Below are 15755 nucleotides of genomic sequence, written 5' to 3' on the forward strand. Positions count from 1 at the left end.
CACATGCCTGTAATCCTAGCTACTCAGGAGGCTGAGGCAGGAGAACTGCTTGAGCCACGGAGGCAGAGGTTGCAGTGAGGCAAGATCGCGCCACTGCACTTCAGCCTGGGCAACAAGAGCAAAACTCTGTCTCAAAAAAAAAAAAAAAAAAAAAAAAAAAAGCATGACTCAAATATCAGCTTTTCTTTACCAATTATCTCAAGTTTTAAGAAAAATGAAAAAACATTTTCATATCTCAAAGGATTAGTGACTCTTAGCTTACCTGAGTTTTATTATTTAAATGAGCTTACCTGAGTTTTTGAGTTTTTAACTTTTGCAATGGGTTCCATGCAGTTTATTCCACGCAATTCCAATTTATTTTTATGAATTGCCACCTAACATCAGTATCTTTGGGGTTTGGACATCTCATTTATCATTGGTAACCAAGGACTTCTGGATGAGTGACATTTTTCAGAAAGCTGAAACTTATTCCGTAAAAATGTGAAAACATTTATTTTAATTGCTTTGACTTACATATTTTTCTACCTTAATAGAAGATATTAAAAATAATTTAACCTCTTGGATAACCCAAGAGCATGGTTTGAGATTTCATTACTAGAAGTAATAAGATAAATAGATTTGAGTCAGAAAACCTGGAATTAAGATCTGGTTCTGCCATCTATGTCCACATAACTTCGGACAAGTAACTTAACTAATTTGAGATACCAATGTTTTCATCTGCAAAATTGGTATCAATAATACATAACTCATATTGTGTTGTTGTCATGGTTGGGTGAAATAATATGAAATATATAAAAGACTACCATTTATGATTTCCTCTTACTATAGGCTTACTGGGTAATATGCTTTTTGTTGATATAAATTTTTTTCCCAGAAAGATATTCCATTTGAAGTATTATGTTTACCAACTGAGATGTGATATGGTTTGGCTGTGTCCCCACTCAAATCTCATCTTGAATTGTAGCTCCCATAGTTCCCACGTGTTGTGGGAGGGATAAGGTGGGAGGTAATTGAATCATGGTGGTGGGTCTTTCCAGTGCTGTTCTCATGATAGTGAACAAGTCTCACTAGATCTCATGGTTTTATAAAGGGGAGTCCCCCTACACAAGCTCTCTTCCCTGCCATCATGTAAGATGTGACTTTGCTCCTCATTCACCTTCCACCATGATTGTGAGGCCTCCCCAGCCATGTAGAACTATAACTCCATTAAACCGCTTTCCTTTACAAATTGCCCAGTCTTGGGTATGTCTTTATTAGCAGTGTGAGAACAGACTAATACAAGATGGTAACTTTTTTTTTTTTTTTTTTTTTTTTTTGAGACAGAGTCTTGTTCCGTCGCCCAGGTTGGAGTGCAGTGGCGCGATCTCGGCTCACTGCAAGCTCCGCCTCCCAGGTTCACACCATTCTTCTGCCTCAGCCTCCTGAGCAGCTGGGACTACAGGTGCAAGCCACCTTTCCCAGCTAGTTTTTCTATTTTTTTGTAGATATGGAGTTTCGCCATGTTGCCCAGGCTGGTCTTGAACACCTGAGCTCAGAGCTCAAGTGATTCGCCCACCTTGTCTTCCCAAGGTGATGGGATTACAGCGTGAGCCACGGGACCTGGCCTCAGACTTACAATTTTTAATCCTTTTGGCAACTAAAAGTTTTGGCAATTGGCAGGAAAATTCCACAAGTACCTGTCTCTCTGGCAATGTATTCAGTCGTCCCTCCTATTACTCTCCATGTACTGTCCATCCCCTTACCTTTTATGCCTGCTCACTGTTTTGTCCAGTAATTCTCTACCCTCTCTCCTGCATCATCATTTCCCATTTTCATTGGATAAATCTCAAGAACGTACAAACATGTTGTGATTTCTCCTATCTTATTAAATTTTAAAAACTCTTGACCCTCCATCACCTACAGCTACTCCCTATTTCTCTCTCTCTTTTTGACAAAAAAATTCTTAAATGTTTTTAATATAGAGAGAATATAGATCATTCTCTGTATTCATTCTCTGCAGTCAGTTCCTCTTTTCCAATTATCTCCAAAATTTCTTGCAGCTAGTGTTTTGGCCAGTCCACTCTCATAAAACTTTTTCAACATGACCATGACCTCCAATGGCTTGCACGTTGTTTTTCCTCACCTTATTTGTCCCTGTTAGCAGCATTTAACACATTGATTGCTGGCTTCCTTGAAACATTTCTTTAATTTGGGTTCTAGGACACTGTGTTCTTCTCCTTTGCCTCCTGCAATTCACTGACCACATCTTCTCAGTCTGTTGTTCTTGTTATTCCTCAGCTCCTAAATCTCGTGATTTTATAGCACTCTGGAGATTCATGGTAATCTTAACCATACACATGGTATTAAATATCATTTAATTCTGAAAACTCCCACAGTTGCACCTCTAGCCTGGACCTCACCCCTAAACTCTGGATTCTTGTATCCAGTTGCCAACTTGACCCCTTTCTTGGGTGACCGATGGATGTGTCACACCTCACATGTAAAAACTATGTTCTTATTCTTATATCCCTGGCATATTCCTTCTACAGCCTTCCCTCTCAGTTAACGACAACTAAATCTTTCATTTGCTCAGGCCACAATTTTGGGTTCATTCTTGACTTCTCTTTCTCTCTCATATTCCACTCAGCAAATCTTTTTGGCTCTCCCTTCAAAGTATACCCAGGGTGTGACCACTTCTCACCTCTTCGTCACTCCCATGGTCCAAGCCTTCAAGATCTCTCCTTTGAACTATTTCAATAGCCTCAACTGCTTTTTCCCTCTGATCTTAGTCTCCTAGAGTCTATTCTATTCAGAGCAACCCTGCTGAAAGAGACCGTTTATCTCCTCTGTGCAATCCAACCCTCCACCCCGGTGTCTTACTCAAAATACACGCTCTTCCTGATGTAGTAACCTCCTGCCGCCTGCCCCTCCTGCCCCCTTCCTTGTGGTGTGCTAGCCCCACTAGCCTGTTTGCTGAGTCTTGAACATGGCAGGTGGCTCCCTGCTCAAGGCCTCCCTATTCGTGGTCTCTATACTTGCTGTTCCTTCAAGCAATTGATCACATAAAACAGAAAACAAGCCATTAATGACTTTCAAGTTGTCTGGAATGTTTTTTACTCAAATACTCCAAAGCATAATACCTCATCTTCCTTTAAGTCTTTGCTTAAAGGTTATGTACCATGTGATCATGTACCTCATGGTACATAATCAGTTCTCTGATTACTTTATGTAAAACAGTACTGTCTATTCCCTTTCTCTGATTTATTTATCTCCATAGCCCTTCTCACCACTCACATAGGATATATCTTGCTTTCTTGTTAAATTACTTTATTTATTTAATGTTTATTGTCTTTCTCTCCCATTCATATGAACAGCAGTTTTTTCTTTATTTTCTTCACTGCTTTAGCTCCAAGGCCTGGAACAGTGCCTGGCACATATTAGGTATTAAATAAATGTCTGCTAAAAGAACACTGAGTGAGAAAGAAAAATAAAAGAAAGAAAAATAAACTAGCTATTTCAGGAATAATCAAGTTCACTGACAGGAACAACTCATATTCTGTTCATAATATTATTAATAACATTCTTAATATTTTCTATGACAAATAGAAAAAGAATTCATGGACCAAAAAATCCGTATTTTTAACTCTGAAAAGATAGTCTTCTTAAGAATGTATAAAATGTCTCTGAATTTGGTATGTTTGTCAATTAGTCTTCATCTCTTTTGTGAAACAGCAAGAAAAAAAATCTAAGTGAAAGCAAACCATTGATCATAGGAGACAGAGAACAAGCTGTTAATGAGTTTCAAGTTGTTACAATGTACGTGTTAAGGCACAATCGAAGGTGCTGATACATCTCTTAGGTTCTGTGTGATTTTGAACAGGCACAGCTATTTCAATGATTCACTTGATCTCACTAACACTTTCCCAAGGACTCAGTTCATTTCTAAGAGCTTTTATTGAAGGCTTATGTAGCCAATACTCGGAGTGTACTTTTAGATGAAAGAGGAGAACTACCTAAGGAAACCAGGCTGGGCTTCCTTTTGCAATGCAAATAAAATTCTTCAGTCCCCAGTTTTTGTGCATTGTATAAATACATTACATAGATAGTCACTCCTTAGGGAGAGATCAACAGCCCCTTATGTTAACAAAAGTAAATGATTTTACATCAGAATAATATGGAGAGACACCAGGGTAGAACTGGAGCCTGAGAGGTTGGGTGATCAAGGGAAAACGAACTGGGCTCTGGTGACACACACACACACACATACACACACACACACACAAAGATTTGTGTCCCAAACTTCACTACTTTTAAACTATGTGACATTGCACAATGTGTTTAACCTTTCTAAGCCCCATTCCCTAACATATGAAATAGAGTTGAGAAAAATCCTTAGTCCTTGTAGACATATAGATTAAAGATAATGTATGAAAAGCACCAACTACAACGTCTGCACATAGTAGATGTTCAATAATGGTAGAGATCATAAACAAGCAGAAAAAAAAAGCAAGAAGACTAACATTTATTGGCAACCTGCTTAAGACTCAAAATATCTATTCTGTGATACTTAGGAAAACTTTGACACTTTGATCTCTTCTCCAAACACATTCCCAAACTTTTCACTTTCATTTGCTTCCTCTATGTCCTTGCATTTGTCTTGGTACCATACATTCATAGAGAAGCAAAAAGAAAAATGATGGCCGGCTCGCTCAACCCCGGCTCAGGCCCTAAGAGACTGTAGGGAGGGATAAAAGAGATAACAGAATACACAGCGAAATTTTATTTCTTGTATGGTGGCGTAACTCCCTTACGGAACCATCTTCCCACCCATAACAACTACAGAACCAGGGGAAAAAAATCAAACCTAATAATCTTGACAAGTAAACAACAGCAGGCAGATTATGGAGGTAATTGGAACCTTGGAGCAGCAACAAAAGAATGGGGGTGGGTTTTGTGTTCCTTTATGGCTTTTACTCAAAGTTGGGGTACGGTTGCAGAATCTTGCTGCAGTACAGGAAGCTAAAACTATGTGGGAAGCCCCATCGTCTTTCTGACTGCAGGAACCAAGGAAAGAAGCTAGGACAACAGCCACCACGGGAAAATGAGGAGGGAATCCCAGAAAGTAGAGAAGCAGATGAATAGATCCCCTAACCCTATGTACAAAAACCAAAAATAGTTCAGGTTGACCCCTTAACCATACGTGTGTGAGACAGACACCAGGTTAGCTGGTATTTAAAAAAAGAAAACATTAGCAAAATTCCTCAGAGGAATATAAAATAACTCGAAGTCTATTTAACAAAACATTGAGAATATCCAGATGGAATCCAAAATAAAATATAAAGAACGAGAAAAATACAACACATTCTCAATGACTTAAAGTTCCACATCAAGAAGCTATATTTAAAATTTAAAACTCATATCAGACAAAGGACTTGAAACCAGAATAAAGAATTCTTACAATATGCCCATTTAAAACTAGGCAAAAGATTTGACAGACATTTCACAAAAAAAGATATACACATGAATAATAAGTGCATTAAAATGTTTATCACCATTTGTCATCAAGAAGAAAAATTAAAACAATAAGATACCATTAAACATCATGTATTTATTTATTTATTTTTAAAAAATTTTTTGAGGCTGCAACTTCAAACTCCTGGGCTCAAGCGATCCTTCTGCCTCGGCCTCCCAAGTAGCTAGGACCACAGGTGCAAACCACTATGCCCAGGTAATTTTAACTCTTTTGTAGACAAAGAGGGGTCTCACAGTGTTGCTCAGGTTGGTCCTGAACTCCTGGCCTCAAGTGATCCATGTTGGCCTCCCAAAGTGCTGGAATTACTGACATGAGCCACTGCACCCAGCCTGAACATCTTTTAGAATAGCTAAAATGTTTTTAAAAATTGGCGATATCAGGTGTTGAGGGTATTGTGTCCTCGTAAGCCACTTGTGGGAATGTAAAAGCATACAACCACCTTAGAAAACACTTTAGCAGACTTTTGGAAAGTTAGACATATGCCACCCATAACCCAGCCATCCCACCTCTAGAATCTACCATCTAGAAATGAAAACGTACGTCCACACAAAGACCTGCACACAAATATTCATAGCAGCTTCATTTGCAATGATCTCAAACTGGAAACAACCCAAATGTTCATCAGCAATGAATAAGGAAAATATGGTATAACCATATAATGGAATAGTATTCAGCTACCAAAAGGTACTTCCCTACTAATACATGCATCAAAGTGGAGTTACTCTGGAAATTATTATATCTAATAAAATAATCCATTATATCTTTAAAAAGAGTGCCTAATATATATTTCCATTTTTATAGAAGTTTAGAAAATCTAAGTTTAACTATAATCGACCAGAGGTTGCCTGAGGTAAGAAATGCAGTGAAAGACAAAGTGTAAGTGACACGGAGGAACTTTTGGAGGTGATGGAAATATTTGGTACCTTAGTTGTGGTAATAGATTTTTAGTGTAAATATATGTCAAAACTTATCAAATTGTTCACTTTAAATATGTGCAGTTTTATCGTATATGAATTTTACCTTAACAAGAAATAAAACATTAAGATAATAAATGCTACTTGTGTTTTAAAAAAAAGATATGGTACCTACTTTCAAAGATATTTATAATCTGGAAGTAGAGTGAGATGAAACAATAATTAAAAAAAAATTAAGGGGTCTGGCACGGTGGCTTATCCCAGTAATCCCAGCACTTTGGGAGGCCAAAGTGGGAGAATTGCTTGAGGCCATGGAATTCACGGCCCATCTGGGCAACACAGTGAAAACCCTCTGTCTCTACAAAAATAAAAAATAAAAAAATTACCTGAGTGTGGTGGTGGACACCTGTGGTCCCAGCTACTCAGGAGGCTGAGGTGGGAGGATTGCTTGAGTGGGAAGTCAAAGCTGCATTAAGCTGACTGTACCACTGCACTCCAGCCTGGGTGACTAAGACCTTCTCTCAAAAAATAAAATAGGGGTAAGATACAATAGCTCTCAAAAGTGAAAATAAATACAGTAATTTTGAATTTGGAAATGTAAGCTAATAAATCTTAAAGTCTAGTTTTTGAGTGAATAAGCAAGGATTACTCACCATTTATGACTTTGTTCATACAAAGGTAACCTGCGAATCTGATTATTAGCGTTCAAAGAACAAAGGAGGTCCTAGTTGTCTAAGCTTTAATTGAAATACACATTAGAACTATGTTTGAAAATAGACCTTAAAAATTCTCCAGTGCTTATTCCAGAGCTCTGCATCTGTGGACCTTCCATTTTTGATCATTAGGACAATGATGGTAGAAACCACAGTTTTTTCCTCTAAAGACATTTTTTTCCTAATGTACAAGCCTTAAAAAGTAAGTCTCCAGGATTTCATGGCACCTTGAGCCTCCATCGTTTGGCTCAGTCACTGAAAGGGACTTTGTTATAGGCCACCAAGCATTTATCAAATATTCATGACAGGTCTGGCACTGTGCTAGGCATTTTGGAGAAGAAAGGGGTACATGGAAAGAGTCACTATACCTGCTTTCATTCATGTAAAAATTAACTTTGAATACATACAACAGTTAAGGAATAACAGTAGTATAATAAATACCTTGCAGTGGTTAAACTATAAATGCAATTAAAAGAGCAAAGAAGGCAACACTGAGACAGAGAAATAAGCAAAGGGTCTTGAGTCTGGACTTGAGAAAGGTAGAGGGAAATCAGCAGAAGTGGGAGAAAAATTCACTATCATTCATTCATTCAATGAATATTAAGAATCTACCATGCCGAGGCACTGAGCAAAATACTAAGAACATAGTGGTGAACAAAAATGCACTAATCCTTGCCCCCATAGATTGCTCCCAGCCTACTAGAAGAAGCAGTTATTGAATAAATAGATATGCAAATAAAAATACAATTGCAAAAGATTATTAGTGCTGTGAAGGAACAGTGCACGGGTGGAAAAGATGCAAGAGCTGAGGAGAGAGGACATGGATAGAACACACAAAGCCCCCAGGGGATGTTCAGGATTCCAGATTTTAAGTGCAACATTGTGATCAGCTGGTGAAGAAAGCATGCCCTCTAAGGTCAAATAAAGTCGACTAAATAAAGGGTACACTAGGCTGCTACCGAAGAACAACTTCACTCCAGTCTTCTCTTCTAATACCACCAGCCTCTCTCTCAGATCCTGTTTCTCTTTGGGTTCACTTCTCCTCTGGCACTTTTCCCTTTGTCTAATTCACTCTTTATTTCCCTATTCAAAGTCCTAAGAAAGACAATCTGATTGGTCCAGGTTATTACCTTCAATCCTGCTTGGGTAAAGCTTTTTGTACCAGAGCAGGTTACACATCACTGGCCAGCCTAGAAATTGGTTGCCCTTGGGCCAGATGGTCATCCTGATCCAATCAGCTATGACCAGGAGTCATATGGCACAGAAATGGCTAAGGAAGAAGAACCTAAGATGGAAATGAAGATGGCAAATACCATTGCCAATGGTATTTGTCAACCTCCTTAATACAGCAAAAAAAAAAAAAAAAAAAAAAAAAAAAAGTTGCTCTAGTAGAGTGAAAGTAAGCAACAGAAGGCTTTGAAAATCAGAGAACTGAGCCTTTTTATGGAGACCACTGAAATCTTACAAAGGAAATATGCAGAGACTGACATGACGAAAGCGGAATTTCAGGAAGACAAGTGAATTTGTCTTCATTTTCTATTTCTTTTTCTATTAAACCACACATTGAGATTTAAAGGTCATAATATTTTCTCTTACCCTCTCAGATCAAATGTGATGAGAAATCGGTACAGAGAGAGATGAAGGTAAAATAGCAGCCGAATTATTGGTAAAGCTAGATTACAGAATATGGCTTAGCATTGACTTCCCCTTGAATTGATTGCCAATCCCTGGCAGGGCAGGGACAGAGCCCAAGAAGTGGAGGAGAAGGCACTATTCTTGTTCAGAGGGCCAGTCTTAGGAAGAGAGAGAAAAGGTGGGGGCAGCCCAGACCCCAACTCACCACACAATCACCTCTTTGATCTTGGGAAAGAGTGAAAGAAATGCAGGAGCTGTTTGTCACAACTGGTGTTTTCTGAAAACTTGGCATGTGGCAAGTAAGTCCTTTCCTGCAACATTTCTCTATCCTGAAGGCTTGTCATTCCTTACCCCTGATTTGCCTGTTTCATCCTCTGCCAAAGCATAAGAGGTTCCCTCCTCCTCCTCACCATTCTGTTTCTCCTCACTCAAAAGTCTGCTCAGAATTCAGCCTTTATATAGGGTCCCCATAAGAGAAATATCTTGATTTATCATATCTTTATTTTTTATCACCCAGAATGTATAAAATATTTTATCATATGGGTATTTTTCACTTAATATCATTACCTTAACTCAACAAAATTGGTTGTAAAACCATTCTTTCTGAAGCAAGAGAACTATGCACTTTTTAAAAACAAACAGCCTACTCTGCTTTTTCAAATGTCACCCATTAGAAAATAAAGCAGTAGATTTTTTTCTGGTTTGGGGCAGGGAAAGTGTGGGCACTATAGGTATCATTGAACATGAATTCAGTCATTCTAATACAGTACAAAATCTGAAGACTACTTTTTAGGCTGTTAACAATAATTCAAAAGATATTTCCCTGTAGTACTCTGAGAAAAAATATGAAAACAGAGAAGTTCAAGAGAAGCTATAGCAGAAAATAGTACTGGAAATTCTGGCAGGTTAATTATTTGCTTTATTCTCTCACTACTCACCTTGAAATATCGCAATCACAAAGATCTTAATAATTTTTATTAGTTTGATGACTATAAAACTTTAAAAGAGGGAGAGTATTTACTTCTGGCAAAACAAAGAAACACCCATTATGTGGTAGCACATGTGGTTGTAAGACAATCAACCACAAACAACTGGTAACTTCACACATAACTTGACTCTTTTTATCCCAAACCATGTTTATTTTATTACAGCCTAGTGCCTTCATTAACGATGTTTTCAAATATCTCTTGATCCTGGCTAACTGTTTCTAAATATTGACGTTGGGTTAGCAATAACTGTGACATGTATGAAAAGGAGATATTAGGCAATTAAACTGTCCAAAACAGTTGACCAAACCATGCAAATTCTCTAAACCTAGAGGAGGATCAGTCTTGAATGTGAAGCTGTGACTTAATTCATGCACTTCTTAAGTATGAGATTCTAAGAGAGCATTGGGAAGCATAGGAAACCTTTACTAATGAACCTTCAGGGACCAGTTAGCACAGTGTGTTAAATTGGAATGCTAATTAGGTCTAGGCAATAGTTTAAATCAACCTAAATGCTTGTTAGTTTGACCATTTACAGGTGCCCAATAAGTGTTTGTTTGAATTCAATAATTCTCTGTCCAGAGGGAATATTCTGGTTCATGAGTGGCTGAATTGAAAAATATAAGCTATTAGTCATGAATAAATTGCATATAAACTGGTGCATTTCAGCATTACTACTGGAAGTCCAAGGTCGCAGCAGTGATGGCTCAGTCAGGTCCCTTTCCTTTGGTAGGTCCTATGCAGCGATATTTCCAAATGGTCCTAGATTATTTTGAAGCTTTTCCATGGCATGTGTAATATAATGGAAAGTACAAGAGTGAAACATCTGGGTTATAAGTCAGTCCAGAACCACCAAACTATTTAATGACAAAGCAAGTCTAGAACCCACTGTGCTGACTTGTGGGGAGTCTTCCTTCCATTGTGGCCCCTCAAATCTCTCGAGTCTACATTTCTCCCTTTCCTACCCCCAAAGCCGGCTGCTTTCCCCTCAGTGTATTCTCAGATATTGAGTCTTAGGTTCAGACTAAATACTGTAGCCTGTATGTAGCCTTTTGATTCAACGACTGGTATCCTGACTCCACAAAACCATCCCAGAATTGTTCACATGTCTCCCAGGTGCTAGAAACTGCAAAGCCCAACACTTCCCATAACAACATACACAAAGCTAGCTCTAATCCTGCAATTACACAAGGGCCAGGGGCACTGCTGCAGGTAATGAGTCAGGTCAAGAAGGATTCCAGTTTGTCTTTTGGGTAATTTAAAGCAGAGGCAATGAATCATTGTGTTAGAAGAAACGACTTTGGTATCAGACAAAACCACATGGATCTTAGGGCAAATTTCAAATTTGCCACTTCGGCAGTAGCAAATTAGTATTAAATTCAGTTGTATGTGACAGAAAACCCCCAAATAAGCACTTAGCTAGCTAAGCTGTAGCCATGATTTCTGCATCCCAGCTAGTAGGAAGAAGGAACTGGAGGCCCCATTCTTCTAAGGACAACTGCCAGTAGTCTCCCACGTCATGCATACTTACAGCTGATGGGCCAGAACTTAGTGAAATGTCCCTGTCAAGGCTGAAGGAAGGCTGGGACATACAGCTTCCACCCTGGGTGCCCTGCTAAAAACCAGATATTCTCTGGCTAAAAAAAAAAAAAAGGCTGGAGATGGTGGCTCACGCCTGTAATCCTAGCACTTTGGGAGGCTGAGGCAGGAGGATCATGAGTTCAAGAGTTCAAGACCAGCCTGACCAACATGGTGAAACCCCATCTCTACTAAAAATACAAAAACTAGCCAGGTGTGGTGGCACGCACCTGTAATCCCAGCTACTCGGGAGGCTGAGGCAGGAGAATTGCTTGAACCTGGAAGGCAGAAGTTGCAGTGAGCCAAGATTGTGCCACTGCACTCCAGCCTGGGCAACAGAGCAAGATTCTGCCTCAAAAAAAAAAACAAAAAACAAAAAAAACGGCAGAGGAGATATTGTATAGAAATTAAGACTCTGTTCCATTCCCTTCCTAACTATGGGACTATGGGTAATAATTTTGTACTAAAATCTTCTTCTGTGATTTAAGATAATACTTCCTTTGTGTGGATTATTTTGCTTAACCTCTCAGCAGTGTCTGACACTGTTCAGCACAAGCTCCTTCCTGAAACAATCTATTCTTCCTGGGACTTCCATAGCCAGACTCTCCTGATTTTCCTCTGACCTTTCCAGTTCTTCCCAATTTTTGTTGTTAATAGTGTTGCCTCCTCTTCCTCTTTCTGTTCCTTAGTGTTCCCATTGGCTCTGTCCTGGAACAGCTTCTTCCTCACTTCTCACTTTATCCATTTTCCTCACCGTTACCCATGGTGGAAGGAAGTATAGGGCACATTTATTGAATGCTTAGTATACACTAGGAACTATAAGTGTGTTATATATAGCATCTCACTTAATCCTATCAACAATCCCAAAGCTAAATACCATTGTTATTGATGGAGGTTGGTGTCATCTGTCCACTGTTGAGTAATGCCAGGTTTGGATTTTAGTCCAGGACTATCTGACTCCATGGATTTTGAGCTTACTATCACACCCACCCACCTTTCTCTAACCGTGTAAAAGGAAAACCCTACCAGGTCCCAGCACACACTCAGTTGCTTACTGGATATATCCACTGATGATCAAGTACACATTTCAAACCCAAGATGCCCCCGAGTAAACTCCTGGTTTTTTCATCAACTATTTATTGAGCACTTATTATGTGCCAGGCACTGCTGTAGGTGCTCAATCTACTGAAGTAACCAATAGAAACAATCTCTAATTTCATGAAATTTACTGTTTAGCTGAAGGGACAAACAGTGAAAGAAACAACATCAGTTTGAGAGAAACACTACAAAAAATGAAGCAGGCTAAATGGATAGAGAGATGGAGAGGGCTGTCCTGTAGGTGGAATAATGGCCCCACAAAGATGCAAACCCTCTAATCCCTAGAAGCTATGACTATGTTGTATTACATGAAACAGGGAATTTTACAGGCATGGTTAAGGTTAAGGGTCTCGAGGTGGGGAGTTTATCTAGAATAATGTAGATGAACCCAGTATCATCACATAGGCCCTCAAAAGTGAAAGGTTAGAGGTATGTGACAAGGACAATGGAATAAGATGCAGGAGAAATTTAAAGCATGAGAGAGACTTGCCTGCCATAGCTGGCTTTGAAGATGGAGGAAGGGACCACAAGCCAAGGAATGTGGCATCTCATAGAAGCTAGGAATGGCTGTCAGTTTACAATCAGTAAGAAAATGGGGACATAAATTTCTGCTGCTTTAAGCCACTAAATTCTGATATTTTTTTCCAGCAGCAACAGAAGACTAATGCAGGCTATTTTTTTTTTTTTTTTTTTTGAGACAGAGTCTTGCTCAGTCGCCCAGGCTGGAGTGCAGTGGTGCGATCTCGGCTCACTGCATGCTCCACCTCCCGGGTTCACGCCATTCTCCAGCCTCGGCCTCCCGAGTAGCTGGGACTACAGGCACCCGCCACCATGTGCAGCTAATTTTTTTGTATTTTTTAGTAGAGACAGGGTTTCACCATGTTAGCCAGGATGGTCTCGATCTCCTGACCTCGTGATCCACCCGCCTTGGCCTCCCAAAGTGCTGGGGTTACAGGCATGAGCCACCGCACCTGGCCTGATGCAGGCTATTTTAAGTAGGGTGGCCAGAAAAGGCCACTGTAAACAAAGCCTGGAGAGATAGCTGAGAGAAGAGCTTCCCAGGCCAAAATAAATGAGTCTGAAGTGAGATGAACTTGGAGTGCACAAGGAATAGTAAGGAGGTGTATGTATCTGGAGTGAGGGGAGAGCTGTGGGAACTGAGAGAGCAGGAACAGCCTAGGCCAGCACATGTGGAGATGTGCAGGTCACGCAGCTTTGGATTTTATTCTAAGCACGATGAGAGGACAGGACAGCAGGGGAGAATCATAACCTGACTTAGCTTGTAAGTTTGCCTGTGGGTGCTGTAATGAGTGTGGACTGGATGGGGCAAGTGTAGCAGGAAGGGAGTTCAATTAGGAGACTCTTGATTGTTATCCCAGCATTCTAAATAAAAGACAGCTTGGACTAGGTTGAAAGGGGTGAAGTAATTGGTCACATATAGGATATATTTGAAAGTCAGAGTTCATTCTATTTTCTGATGACTTGGAAGTAGGGTGGGAAAGAGAGAAGCCAGGATGGGCAACTAAATGCATGGTGATGCCAGACAATGACATGGAAAAAGTGTGGTAAAGAAGGTTGGGAGGGATCAAGAGTTGGGTTTTTTTAGACATAAGTTTTAGATGTCAAATAGCCATCCAAGTTAAGATGTCAGGTTTTTAGGTATGTGAGTCTGAATTTAGGGACTGTTTGGATTGGCAGCATGTGGTAGGCAGATTTTAGTTACTCCCCAAAGATGTCCACATCCTAATTCTCAGAGTCTGTATGTCATGTTACATGGCAAGGGGCGATTAAGGTAGCAGATGGAACTGAAGTTGCAAAACAGCTGACCTTAAAATAAAGAGATATCCTGGATTATCTAGGTGGACCCGATGTAATCAAAATGATACTTAAATGAAAAAGAGAGAGGCAGAGGACTCGGAACCAGAGATACGGCATATTCAACTAGCCAATTCTGGCTTTGAAAAGGATGAAAGCTGGTTTTTGCAGTTGGTGGAAGTGGTCATGAGCCAAGGAATTGGGGCAGCCTTCTAAAATCTGGAAAAGACAAGGAAACAGATTCCTTCTGAGAGCCCCCAGAAGGGAACACAGCCCTGCCAACACCTTGAGCGTAGTTCAGCGAGAACAATTTCAGACTTCTGAGCTAAAAAGCTATAAAATAACAAAAGGTGTGCTGTTTTAAGCCACACAGTTTGTGGTAATTTGTTACATGTGCAATAGGAAATTAACATAAGGCATAATTTCTTGGAAACTTATTTTTTCTTCAGTGTATCCTGTCTTGGTAAATGACATAAACTTCACCTGAAGTTTCACATGAAAGCAGAAATATGTGCCATCCTTAATTCTTTCCTCTCCTTAATGTTCCTGATCCAGTTACTATCAAGTTCTCTAGATTCTCCTTACTAAATATTTATTCAAAGTTACCCTCTGTCTCCTTTCTCTACACAGGTCATGATCATCATCATCATTCCCCTTTGGGAAAGAAGACAATAGAAACCCACCATCTGTTCCCCATTTAGCAACCAGAATAAGTGTTCTAAAATGAATATTTCAAATTATTCCTCTCACCTTGAAACTCTTCAATGGCTTGCTATTTCACTCCATAAATTCTCAACTGCTTGACATGGGTTAGAAGATCCTCCAGGGTTGCCTCTGCCTTCAGCCTTATTTCCTAACACTCGTCCTCACACTGAACTTCTTCCAGATCCTAGAAAGCATTAGGAGGCCTCTTCACTTCAGGTGTTGGCACCGGCCTTCCTCGTCCTCATAGAAAAGACTCTATCATTCGTTACTCCCTTCCCTATCCACCTTCAGGTTCCACACTGCTCCCTTCAGGTCGTTCTCAATCTCCTAAATTGTTAGCACCCTGATATCAGGAACTTTTGCTTCAAGACGCTCATCACAATAGTGTTCTGTTTGTCTCCATGACAAACATGCTGCAGGGCTTTTGCCTGGTTTGTTCAGTACGCTATCTTCGTTCCTAGCACCCAGCACATAATAGGTGCTCAGCCAATATTTGTCGAATGGTAATTACCGAAGACCTGCGAATTACTATGTTTAAAATCTCTACCAGGGTTCCTATGACATATTTAGTAACTATTTCCTGGAAAGTCCGTATAATGGAGCATTCAGATACTTCTAAAAAATGCAATGTTTGTGCCTATCACTAATTTTACATTCTTGACTTTTCCCCACTTTGGAGATGAACAGTAAGAGGTAAGTGAGAGACATTGTGAGAGACATTTTAATTTCTCTTGCATTTATCATGTCACTCAACAATCATTCAATAAGTATTTATTGATACTTGTACCAATCACTAGGT

At 39.7% G+C, this 15755-nt stretch overlaps 1 long non-coding RNA gene across 3 annotated transcripts in view; it reads right to left on the reverse strand.

Moving 5' to 3' along the window:
• Nucleotides 1–15755, reverse strand: part of LOC109027881 (uncharacterized) — a 249111-nt gene that overhangs the window by 232397 nt on the left and 959 nt on the right. For all 3 annotated transcript variants that reach the window (XR_010135031.1, XR_008667676.2, XR_002006963.3), the window contains exon 2: nt 15002–15140. This is a non-coding gene — a long non-coding RNA (uncharacterized lncRNA). The remainder of the gene's footprint in view (nt 1–15001; nt 15141–15755) is intronic.

The sequence above is a fragment of the Gorilla gorilla genome, chromosome 7 (assembly GCF_029281585.2).
Source record: "Gorilla gorilla gorilla isolate KB3781 chromosome 7, NHGRI_mGorGor1-v2.1_pri, whole genome shotgun sequence".
Taxonomy (NCBI): Eukaryota; Metazoa; Chordata; class Mammalia; order Primates; family Hominidae; genus Gorilla; species Gorilla gorilla.